Source organism: Tympanuchus pallidicinctus, unplaced genomic scaffold (assembly GCF_026119805.1).
Source record: "Tympanuchus pallidicinctus isolate F22 unplaced genomic scaffold, pur_lepc_1.0 scaffold27, whole genome shotgun sequence".
NCBI lineage: Eukaryota > Metazoa > Chordata > Aves > Galliformes > Phasianidae > Tympanuchus > Tympanuchus pallidicinctus.
Window position 1 is genome coordinate 7,026,927 of NW_026294744.1, and position 13,335 is coordinate 7,040,261.

General features: G+C 39.6%; 1 long non-coding RNA gene across 1 annotated transcript in view; it reads right to left on the bottom strand.

Moving 5' to 3' along the window:
- Window positions 1–837: 837 nt before the first annotated feature.
- Window positions 838–13,335, bottom strand: part of LOC128084498 (uncharacterized) — a 42,868-nt gene continuing 30,370 nt past the window's right edge. The window contains exon 2 of the long non-coding RNA XR_008208567.1: window positions 838–3,688. This is a non-coding gene — a long non-coding RNA (uncharacterized LOC128084498). The remainder of the gene's footprint in view (window positions 3,689–13,335) is intronic.

Genomic DNA, 13,335 nt, shown 5'->3' on the forward strand with positions numbered 1-13,335 from the left:
TTAAGAGTGAAGTGGAAAAGGCACTCATGTTTCTCTTCCTATTTAGTGATGAAATATTTGATTCACTTGAAGATATTAGTGCCATTTTTGCAGCTTTGACTGATGGGATAGATTTTGACTCCATTCAATGGTTATTTTTATTTCCTCAATATATTAATTATTAAAACCCATGTCTTACACAAGTAAAATTAAAGGTAAACTTCGAAAGCCTAAAATTCCCATTCTAAACATTCTGAAGTTATCTTTTGTAGGCAGTAATGTGCAGAATTGCTGAAACTTAATGGAAAAGGAGAAAGAAGATCGTAACAGACCTCCAAAAGCAGAACTGCCTTCTTGCCAGAGAAATGACTAACGTGCATTGCAATTAGTGCAGAAATCAATATTACGTTTGCATTTGCTGGCTGGTAAAACATTTTTAGTAATTGCTATGCAAACACAAATGTTCAGTTGTTGTTAGCTCCAGTAAAGTAATATGCACAAATTTTTTTCCTTCCAGTGTGTAATGGCCACTTATGCAATGCTCATCACATGAGCTCTATGTCTTGCTACTCTTAAGATCAGAATACTGCAGAATTCTATAGAGACCGATATGTCAATTAAAAAAAGTCAAACTGTGATCTCAAAGAGATTTTACAAACTTTAAAATTAAATCCATAATCCCATTAGTTTTCTCCTTTCTACAGAAAAAGCCTCGCCAGCAAGTGGAGCAGTAAGAGGACGCAAACCTAACCGAAGCTCATTTAACTCATGAACAGAAATATGAAATATTTTGACTGCAACAATAAGGGCTTGGGCTCAGCAATCTTTGTCCCAAATGATAAAGAAAGAATCAAATACTTTCGAAGCACAAAGAGAGGCTTTCCTGTCTCTGCAAGTACATGGCATTTTCACACAGCACCCTCCCCATCATTTATCATCAGTAGTTCTGCCATTATCTCCAGGCATATTCTGCTCATTTACTCTCTATTTCCAGTTTGCCCAGAGTTAGCAAGAAAATGTAGAATCCTAATTCTGAAAAAGTTGAAATATACATGTTTTTAAACATAAAATCAGTGCATTTCCTTAGAAACAGTCTACAGAAACAGAAATAAAATAGCATTCAACTTGGAATGCATTTGTGACGTTTTTACTACAGATGCTACAATTGTGAATTCATTTAAATCTGGATACAAGATCTGAGTTTTATATAATGACAAATTTATACTGAACAGTAAGAAGGAGGAAAAAACCACCACTAAGTGAAACAGCAAGAAATTACACATGACAAAAATGCGAATGAGTCACAAAAAGGAAGGAAACAGATGCACACACCATAATATCTTCAACTTCAGCAATGGTATCTCACCAGTCAGAAGAAGTACAAGGTCATTATAAAACTGCAACAGTTAGCAAGGGAACAAGAGGTGCATTGTGTGGTGTTCAGCTCTGGAGTGGGGAGGAGGGGGTAGAGAGGCTGAAGAGATGAAAAGCATTTTTTGTAATCCAAAGAATGCAGCAAAATTGAAGGATCCCAGTGATAACACTGTCATCATTATTTTTTTTTCCTTTACAGACTCAATCCAAAGACAGGATGAAAGGTGTATGTGCAGTAAATTGAAACACCCAAGAGAAGCAATGAAAATGAGAGATGCAACACATTTCATTTGAAATTATTTTGCTCTGAATGAGAGCTTCCCCGAAAGTCAGAGAAAAACCACTCTGCATCAGAGTTCCTTTTAGACAGTATCTAGAAACTTGTTCCACCTCTTCACTCTTTTCAGCAGATATTAGAGCAGAGAAAAAAAGAATACTAAAAAAGATCAATGAACAAGATATTTTCTGATTCATGAATCAGAACTTTCAGATGGAAACAAAATTCCACCCTGATTTACGTGGCAGGAAGATAGATCTGGGAAAGGTTCTTCATTCAGAATTTTTGAGTCCAGACAGTAGAAGCACCTCTTAACTCGGAAGGTCAAAGACATCTGCTCTTTGTACTCCAGCACAAGGGAAGCCACAAATCACTCAGAAGTTACTCAGATTTACATGGCACAAGTGAAGTCTGAATGTTTAAACACTAAGAAAACGTGGCGCTGATGCTTATTAATGACAAGAAATTGAGCTGTCTTATGTGACATGCACAAAGAAACACAAAGTGGGAAACTAATTCATTTGGAAGAACACACATCTCTCATCATCCTTATCATCCTCCTTGAAAGGACTTCCACTTCTTTTACATTCTGATGAGGGAACCAAACCACAGGGACCATCCAGAATGAGTGAACTACAGATGGGGGTAGAAAGCTTTTCTTCTAACCTTTGATTTATGTTTTGACTGACACTGAATAAAAGTGATTTTTTTTTTTTAAGAACAAAAATCTATTTGACTCCATGATTTCAGGAAAAAAGTGCTTTAATAAATTGCATGCTAGCAGCTGTTCCTTTGTCTTACACCCTGAAGCAGACAGCAAACTGAAGTAACAGTGAATTATGATAGTGATGCTTATGAGGCAAAACTACTGGTTTACTCCAAAGAAGTAAGGTACACAAGTAACTATCCCCATGTGACAGTGGGCAAGCATCATCATCATGAAATTTTTGCATGCCCTTATATCCTGTTGTGGTACAATAATGTAACTTAAAGAGTATAGCTTGCTTGTCTCATTGCAAGGTGACAGATAAAGGAGTGATACTCCTTACCTGGCGGCTAGGCAGGGACTTGCTCCACTGAAAGGAATTTACTCAGTAGCACTCACAACAAATGCACAGACAAATTTAACTATGTTCCGTACACAGAATGCAGAACACGTAGCAGTGAATCTCCCATATTTGCTTCACCATCTTAATTTACAGCATAGAACAGAGGACTCAAACCATCCTGAATAATAATTGCCAGTGCATAATCTGACGGTATATATTCGTACAGTGTTTAATTCAAAGTTCTGATGTTTCTACTCTGTCAAGAATTAATCACGCTGTCATAAAAATCATTATCTGGTACTGCCTTCTTTTCTTGTCATCTCTTCTGTATTTCTGGCAACGTCTCAATTGCCAAATTGAGGATATCTCCTTACATCCAGCATTATGTTTTAAACACACACACACACACACATCACCTGCACAAAGAGGCAGCAGCAGCCTGCTGTCCCAAAACCTACATGCAGCCAGAGCCGACTGTCTAACAACAGGCCACCAATGAGCTGTTGCTGACAGAGAGATGTCCAAGAAGAACTGACAACTAGGGAGCCAGTGACAAGAGTCTCCTCTCAATCAGGGCACTCTCCTCAGAGGCAGGCTGGCATCAGGTCTTCTCCATTCACAGCTGGAGAGGAGACACATATGGGAATCACATCATCATATGAATGGTAAACTTGGCAGGACCATGATAGGCATGCTCCAGAACACAACCATCTCGAGAAAGCAAATGTTGCACAGAACAGGGGAGCTGAGAGCTTCCTCAGATGTCTAACTTGAGGAAGAAAGTGATGTCAGTATATCCACACACACTTAGGAAACTCTTTAACCTCTAAGGTTCTTGGTGTGCTTTATGTACAAACATTTTCAGGAAGGAGAAGGAAAACTCTTACTTGAAATTCGTCATAACTTCTTACCTGCAAGTAAGACAGATGGAGATGTCTGGTTATGCAGAGGGCTTAGTGCAATCTGCTGCTCCAGGCATAAGGGCCAACTCTGTTGACAAGGTCACTTGCTGAAAAGAAAAAAAAAGTCGTAAATTAGTAGAACTATCTCATGAGGGAAGCTATAGTTCCCCCCTCTTCCCTTTAATGCTTTTGAAACAAATGCTTCCCCAGCATGGGTGTACAGATTAAGAAAAACATAGCGTAACAGCTACATAAAACTAGAATTTCTTTTTTTCCAATAGTTTAAAAGGAACACAGAGTATTGTATTTAATTTGCTACTTTTTTTTTTTTTAACCAGGTGAAATAACTGCTATAAATAACCGAATGTGGTAAACAGCATTTCGTCAGCTTTCCAGAATGTTATGAAATACCGAACACTACACTAGGTAGTCATGAGCATCTGCCACTGCTGTATTGTAAATATAAGAGATTGTGAAATAATCTTCTTTCCTAATTTTCTTCTTAAAGAAAATAATCTTCAAACTGGAAGTCTTCCAGATACAAAAACCCCCGTGTGCATAGAGACTGTATGAACTGCATACACTGACTCCCTTGTAGTGGTAAATCTCAGTTAACATATGCATACATAAGGAATCAAACAAAGTAGGCAAAAGGTAACAAATCCTGAACAGCTGACTAAGACTAATATTAATCAGCTTGCAAGGGCTGCTTACTACAATTATGCTTAACAGCATGATGGTACCAGGCCTACAAACACTGCCTAATACTATGTCATAGCCAGGGAGAACATGTGAAAAGTAGTCGCTTTTAAACCTCTATAGAAGAGTTTCTGAATAATACTTCAATTGAACATATCTTTTACACTGAATGCTAATTAGAAACTTCAGTCTGACAGCAGTGTGTATTAGCTCTAAAGTAAAGAAGTTTTCCTTGCATCTTTGCAATGCAAACTGCTTTTCCCCTAGTATTTGCCATAGATTCAATAACCAGCAACTCCAGCATAAGTTATGTCGTAAGTGGCCAGAAAACAATCAGCAAAAAACCTCTTAAAGATCTAGAAAGGAAAGACTGGTATATTGTAATAATAGACTACGAGTGTCATACACTGAAGCCTTCCAGAAGTAATTACTAGATAGGATGTTCAGGACCTCCAGAGATTTAAGGCACATGTATAGCCGTTTTCACAACCACAGCCTGAATACTTATCTTTCATTCACAAAGCAATATTCATTGAATTCTGCATAGCTGCAATATGTTTTTGTCAAGTGATGTTCATGCTTTCCAGATTCTGCAGACCCACAAATAATTGCTCGTGCTTCACATGAACTTTTCACTTCAGTTCTGAAGTGATCTTAAGTTTTATGATCATAATCGTAAGCTTTTTGGTGAGTTTATGCCTCTCAGCAGAGAAACTCTACTTTCACACAAGGAAGAGCTTGGTTAACGTCCTTAGCACAGTTGCTAGCACTTACACTCCAGAACATTGCTTTGAATTTTCCACTCAGGTTTTTTCACCAAGTACTCCTAACTAGAATCAAACTGTCACAGATAAGGCTGAACATTCACCCAAACCATCACATCAGGTTGAATCACAAGTATCCAAACTTCAGTTACTGAACTCCATATACACATTAGATTATAAGAAACCTGACTGCACTACACAGACACACTTGCTTGAATTCTGCTGAAGAAGGGAAGAGTAAAGAGGAGAGAAAGGAGTGGAAAGAAAAGGAATAACACCTCACCCCAAACAGAGAGTCCAGCTTTGAGATGGTAAAGTTGTCCTCATCAATGCCAACTGATCAACTGCCAAGACACCAGAAGCAAGCATTTCGATTGCCGTTCCTCGCAAACTGCTCGAGAATATCTTAAACAAAAGGATAAGAGCAGCGGGTTTTTGCCTGAGAGTTGAGCCACTGTGATGCAGATCCGGCAGCAGGGTCTGATATTCCGCTCAAACAGAGACCTATTATCTTTGGCTCTGCTGAAGCATTAAAGCTCTTCTTAGACCACTTTACAAACTGAGTGCAAAGGAGTAAGGATAAGAGCCACATTGTGTCCTTAGGGACCCCTATTAAATCAGATTCTCAACATCAGCCACTTCCTCCTTGTTTTCCTCAAGCCATATGGCTTCCTGACAAAATCTCTGCAAACAATAAATCCATTAATCAAGCCACTGTTGGAGGAAAAGATTTTTTTTATTCCCTTCATCAATCCAGACATCTTAGCAGAGAAGTTTTATGTATTTTAGTCAGAAAAAGAAGAGGGCCTATTGAAGTCGTAGGGAAAATATTAAAAGTATTCTTGTGCTCACACTACAGACTTGTAGTTTGGAGCCTTAAATCAAGCACTTACTTGCAACAGACCCTGACTTCTTAAAAGTAAAAAGATGCAGGAAAAAAAAGATGCACGTCAGTTGAGCATCCAGTCTCACTAAATATAAGAGAAGGAATCCAACACGAACCACTGACCAGGTTCTCTAGCATATAGGGTGAAAAAAACAATATATATTTTTTCAATCAGCAGAAGTAGGTAGCATTAAAAGTCATATTTTATTCCTACTATGTGCTAGGTAGATGCACGCCCACAAGTGCCAGAAGAAGCCCACAAGAACGTCTTCCAATGAGAGACATACTACATAGGACTTTGCAAGAGGTCAGCTTATTTATCAAGGTGAACCAACACGATCAACAGGATACATAAAACATCTCCGGATTGGTAAAATCACATAGACGATAAACAGATCAAGACAAAAACATACACTGCACATACAAGGAACTCAGTGGTAGGGAGAAAGCATAAAAACAGTAAGACTTCTAGCTTTTTCAAGAGAGAAAACTCTTTTTTGCAGGTGGGAAGGTCTCCCTCTCAGGCGAAATAGGGGAAAAGAGTTGAAAAACAACATAAACAAAGAAAACTAAGCACGATCATTGCTTCACCAAACTGAAGAAACTTCAGACTCTGCTTTGGTTTAGAGATGAGAAGTATGCAAACCTGAAGCTGCTACAGAATGAAATTCTGTTTTATACACACACACACACACACACATATATGTATATGTGCATGTATATGTATATATATATGTAAACACTGTTGGGCAAGTACAAGGGCTGCTCTCAAGTTAATGCCTCCTACTTTGTGATGTTGGCCCACAGCATCAGAGGCAGATGTTGCTGCAATGGCAGTAGAGGCTGAACCTTCCCAACAATATCCCATCACATTTTGTTGCCACATGACAGATGGCAGCAGAGGGGCAGTCTGACAAAATGGCATCCAACATGGAAGTGCAGATGAAACAATCATATGGAGTTGAATGAATTTAATTCTTCCATGCAGAAAAAATGGTACTCATCAACAGTCATTAATGCTTGCTGAATGTATAGAGACCAAACAGTGCATGTCAGCACAGTGAGGTGGTGGGTTGAGTTCTTCAGTGGGTCACTGCTGCTGGTGCAGATCTTGATGAGCTCAGCATGCAGATGTCATTGAGACACATGTGGACTCTGCTACCCCTGGTTATACCAAGCAACTATTAGCATTACACCCTGGAGTCTACCCAGTGAGAACAAAAGATTTCCTAGTGATGATGAAAAAAAAGAGAACCAAAGACGCCATCTAACTGAGTATATGACTGCGTACATGAGCAAGGAGCTCATAGAAGAAGAAAGTCCACAGAATGTGGAAAAGGAGTCTAGATACATGCGAGAAATATAGGAACATTGCCAGGTCATACAGAGACACAACAAAGAAGGCTAAGGCATACTTGCAGTTAAATCTGGTGAGGGAGGTCAAAGACAACAAGAAAGACTTCTTTAAGTGCGTCAATAGCAAAAGAAAGATTAGGGAATGCTGAATGAGGTGGGTGCCCAGGTAATGGAGGACACTGAAAAAGTAGAGTTAATGAATGCCTCTTTTGCTTCAGTCTTTGCTTCTAAAACTGCCTCCTAAGAATCCCAGAATTAGAGAGAGTCTAGGGAAAGGAAGATTTCCTCTTGGTCAAGGACAACCTGCTCAGAGATGATTTAGGCAAATTCTATGCACACAAATCCATGGGCACAATGGGATGTATCCACGAGGACAAGGGAGGTGGCAGAAGTGACTGCCTAGCCTCTATCATCTTTAAGAGGACATGGAGAACAGGAGAGCTGCCTGAGGACTGGAAAAAAGCTGATGTCATTCCATCTTCAGAAAGTTACAAGGAGGAGGATCCAGGAAACTACAGGCCAGCTAGCCTCACTTCTGTCCCTAAGAAGGTGATGGAATATCTTATTCTGGATGTCATTGTTCAGCAAGCGGAAAAGAAGGTCATCAGGATGCATTCATCAATGGGAAATCATGCTTGTCCAACCAAGCAGCTTTGTATGATGTCATAGCAAGCTGGGTAGACGAGGGAAGAGCAGTAGATATTGTCTACCTTGACTTCAGCAAGGCTTTTGGCACTGTATCCCATAACATACTCATAGGTAAGCTTAGGAAGTGTGGGATAGACAAGTGCACAGTGTGAGGTGGACTGAGAACAAGCAGGGCTCAGAGGATTATGATCAGTAGTGAGGTATAATTGGAGGCCAGTAGCTAACAGTATTCCCCAAAGATTGGTACTGGCTCTGGACTTGTTCAACATCTTCATTAGTGATCTGAATAAAGGGATAGAGATCACCCTGAGCAAATTTCCTGATAATACAAAGCTGGTAGGAATGGCTGACATACCAAAAGGCTGTGCTGCCATTTAGCAAGATCTGAATAGGCTGGAGAGTGGACAGAAAGGAACCTAAAAGTTCAGCAGTTCAGGAAGGTACAACTGCACACACTGGTACAAGTTAAGGGCTGACCTAATGGAAAAGAGCTCTGTGGAGAAGGACCTGCATGTCCTGGTGGACAACAGGTTGACCACAAGCCTGAAGCATGCCCTTGTGGCTAGGAAGGCCAATATAATTCCAGGATACATTAAAAAGTGCATGGCCAGCAGGTCAAGGCAGGTGATCCTCCTCCTCTACTCTGCTCCAGTGAGTCTACATTTAGAACGTGGGCTCTCCAGTTAAAGAAAACAGGGAACTTCTAGAGAGAGTCCAGCAGAGATGATGAGGGGCCTGACTTCCCTTAAGAGGAATGGGTGAGACCTGTGACCATTCAGCCTAGAGAAGAGAAGACTGAGGAGGAATCCTCTCAGTGCTTATAAATATCTCGTGGACAGAAGTCAAGTGGATGGGGTCAGGCTCTTTCTAGCAGTGCCCGCTGACAGAACAAGGGCCAACAAACAGGCTGTCCATAGAGGCTGTGGAGTCTCCTCTGAAGATGTTTAAAACTCACCTGGATGCTTTCCTGTGTAACCTGCTGTAGGGAACCTGTCTTACTAAGGAGGGGGTTAGATTAGATGAGCACCACAGGCCCACTCCAGACCCTGCAGTTCTGTAATTATCAAAAAAGAAGCACCTGCAAACCGAACAAAAGCGTTGGCCACCTCTTCAGAGAATATGAAACTCCAGAATGGCTGTTTTGAGTATCTGTTCCCATCAACGCTTTTTTCACCTCCATTCCCTAACAGTAGTTCTTTAGTTTACTGAATGACAGACTCTGTATCCCAACTGGTGAAAAAACAAAAGAATCCCCTGCTGAAAGTAAATTTAGGAGAAACAAGAAGCAGTTTACAATGGTGAAAAAGACCTTACTGAGAAATAGCATTAAAAAAAGAAACCAAGCTGATTTTTCAAAAGTCTTACATTTAAATACAGGAAAGCAATGTCCTTGACTACAAGCAGGAAATCTTTAAAATGAAAGCCATTACTGTCTTTGTTGAAATTGAGTAGCAATTAGCCATAAAGGAAAAGCATATGGAAACAGAAATCTCAAAACTGAATCATTACCAGCAAGTAAACATCTGTACTTTTACCAAAGTCAGAACATTTTGGTCAGTTCTATGGGGTAATGCGAGAACTATGAAGTTAACTTATACCTCTGTCAAGGTAATGGTGAGTCTGAAATGCTGCAGACATCATATGGAACCTACAAATTATTAACCTGAAGGTCACGATCTAAGAAGATGCCCCACCATATCCAAAGTACAAACAAATCTGTTCATGCCTTGAGGCTGTGGTGAACGGTAAGTTCTGGACAGAACAGCAAGGAAGGTTGGGTGCTGCAAGCTAAGGAGGTCTTTACCACATCTGGGCCATATGGTCCCAATTATCTTCTCATCACAATTAATCAAAATTATCCATCAATAACCATATAATGACCTGTATAAAAATAAATCTGAGATTGCTGCATGGCTCCACTACATGACCCTATGATCTTCTCTCCTGTGCAAATTGGAAAAATACTAGCATAATAGCACAGAAATTAGCAATTCTTTTACACGACAGCATATTTCTTAAGACAGCATGCATTGCAACATTACACTTACAGATAGGAGGCATGCTTTTAATCGTTTCCTGCAGGAAAAATTTACTTTGTTGTTTACATTTTTTCCAAGTGGGTCCATGAAAACCGAATGAGGTTCAATAAGGCCAAGCACAGGGCGCTTACACTTGGGTTAGAGCACTCTCAGGTATATACACAAACCGAGGGAAGGTCTCCTTGAGAGCAGCCTGGCAGAGAAGAACTTGGGGGTCCTGGTGGACAAGAAGCTGGACATGCGCCAGCAGTGTGTGCTTGCAGCCCGGAAGGCCAACTACGTTCTGGGCTGCACTAAAAAAGAGATGGCCAGCAGGGAGAGGGAGGTGATTGCCCCCTTCTACTCAGCTCTTGTTTTTCCCTTTGAAAGGAACTGTGTGATTTTACCCTCTACAATTAATGCTTTGAACAGCATCACAAATACTTGCCGAGCCTACATACAGCTAAATTTTGCACCGATCCTCAGAAAAGCAACAATGAGAAAGTAAAATTAAAGAAAGAAAGATGCCAAGGTAATACAGTCAGGATGTTTAACAGAATTGAGATTGGGTCTGTGTTTTCACATCCAGTGACTTGTTTGGACTGCAGGTCACCAGCCAGCATGTCAAGTTAGATCACTTACTATTGGTCCTATAGGTGACGCATTTTAGACAAGCAATACAAGTTAAAATATGCATGTTGCTAAGATATTAGGATATGGATATTAGGAAATGTTATTCACCAGAGGATGGTCAGGCTCCTCAGGGCAGTGGCCACAGCCACAAGCTACTCAAGTTCAAGCAGCGTTTGGCAACACTCTCAGACAGGGTTTGAATTGGGGGTAGAGGGTCCCTTGTGGAGTCAGAAGTTGGACTTGGTGACTCTTGTGGGTCATGTACAACTCAGGATATTCTGTTCTTAACCATGCAAATCTCTGAAAAAGTATAAATGGACAAGACATCCAATTATTAAAGTGTTTGGGTTATGTAAAGATGGCAGCAGAGTGTATAATTCACTTTAACTTTTCTTAAGGATAAATCCGGTTGAAAGTAACTGGGGGAAAAATTGATTAAGATACCCATTTCACATGCATTAATGTAATTAGGAACATGCATGCTACAGTAATTGAAGAATAAAAAATCCACTTCCTTTGCCACTGCACACACATGCTGGCCATTAGAACTGAACAAAGTATTAATGCAGTACTTCAGTATACATTGATCATAATGTAGAGGCAGTATCCAATGGTTCTTTGCATTCTCAAAAAGTGAATATTATAACTCTCAAAGAAATGAGACAACTTCCCACACACAGTGAGAGACCAATTTTTATTTGCACACCACAGCAATCAATAGTCAATTCTAGAGAGCCCGTTTTATTTTAAAGTGAGTGAGAAGGATTGCTGTCATCTTTGCAGATCAAGGTCATTCTTTTCTGCTTCCACAGCATCATTTTGTACTTGTCTTATTTTTATAGGAACAGTGAAGTCAAGTAGTTCCCAAAATCCACATCAGGAACAGAAAAAGATGGAAGATAGCACACGTCACTACAAATAATTTGTAAACTTAAATCAGTTTGGTTTAGGAATTAACCAAAATCAACTCAAAAATCTACTCTCACATAATTTCTGTCTCCAACACTGTCAGGAATATTATATGTCCCTACATACTTGTATCAAAAGGTTAGTTGGAAAAGTTGTCATGCAAAAAAAAAAAAAAAAAAAAAAAAAGCGATTCCCCAGAAGGCTAAAGGGGTTATTTTAAGCTGACTTCAAATGCAGTTCTATCTTACTCCCAATAATCCCCAGATTCCAATCTTTTTATAATTACTTAGGAAAAAGTGAAACACAGAAAATTGTGTAAGTAGCAGCAAAACTGCCAGCAGATACAGAAACTCCTTGTTTTCTAAAGGCCTGGAGCAGTTTATTCTGTGATTCCCATCTTGCATGCAATGCATTTCAATCTTCACATGTGATTCAAATGCACATAGTTCTGTTAACACTTTGAAGTAGAAGTCAGCTCTGCAGCCAAAAATTGTACCATTCTCCCTACCTTTTCCATCTCTCATCTGACATGGCTGCCCTCAATTTACAGCGAGCTGAGTCAGAAATCAAATCCAGACTTAAAAGAACCAAAACATTACATATTAACAGTGCAGCATAACACATGCACCAATGAAACTACAGTGCAAGCTGTTTCATATGGCTCACTAGCACTGAAATGGCATAAAGGATCAGTGAATTCCTCCCCACACACATCAACACGTCTACAAAGAAAGGACTGCACACTGAGACAAAATTTCCACTCATATACAACACCAGGAAGCCTGCCTCTTGTTGGCTCTTCTGCAGATAAGGCAAAGTTACAGTGCTGAAGGGCCAAAGAGACTTTGCACGCTTTCACCAGTATGTTAGAGGTCTTTATTTCAGGTACTGAAAAAAAACCAAAAACATCTCACTAATTTAGGTTTCATGATGATGAGTAAAAGGAAGTAGAAGGAAACAGTTCAAGAAAATTTGTGCTTGCAAATAGCCAGCTTCTATTAAATGAATTTCAAATACATATAAATGAAAGCACACACTGAATAATAAAGGTGAAAGTACTGAAATATACAGCTGTTAGGCATTTCATGGTTATAAAAACAGTCACAGATGGCAGCTGCAGAAAGGAACATTGGGCCTGAAATCTTGCAGATTTGTAGTTTTGTTTGTAAGCACTTGTCCTTGTTGATAAGGAGCACCGTCCACCAGACCTTCAGCCAGCCTCCGCTCTCCCTCACCTTCAAGTATTTGAAGAAATGTTAGTGAAATTATTGTCACTGATCAAATAAACAATATATAGTAGAAGTAGTTAATATCAGAGATTTTCATTTGATTCTTCATAGCATTAATTTCTTACTTCATTATGCAGTCAGTGGAAGCCATTGACTATAACTTTCCCTTACCTTGCAATTAGCAATGAGGTGATGGAAGAAACACAAAGTTGACTTTTGCAGGTTTTGCTGCACTCCCCAGCAAGTTTAATCAATCGTCTGGAAGTAATCTTTCCAGTGGAATGAATTTCATGGATGTTTGGACCTTGCATAGGTGTATGTGTAAGACAGATGTGGGAGATGTAGAAAAATTTATCTCTGTATCACAAACCATTACCTCCACCTCAAACAGCAGTAAGCAAAGCCATAGCTTGTCTCAGCAAAGAGATTTACTTAAGAGAAACTGTGTAGAAAGCAATTGGACTCCCACAGTTTCAGAAGTAATAATGATCTCCTGCTAGACATTGACTAGTAGTTAATTATCATCTAGCAGAACTAAGACCACTTTTAAGAAATGGGCAAGCAGTGGATTACACCACTGAAGACTTGGAAATTTGTTTACTTGATAGCATA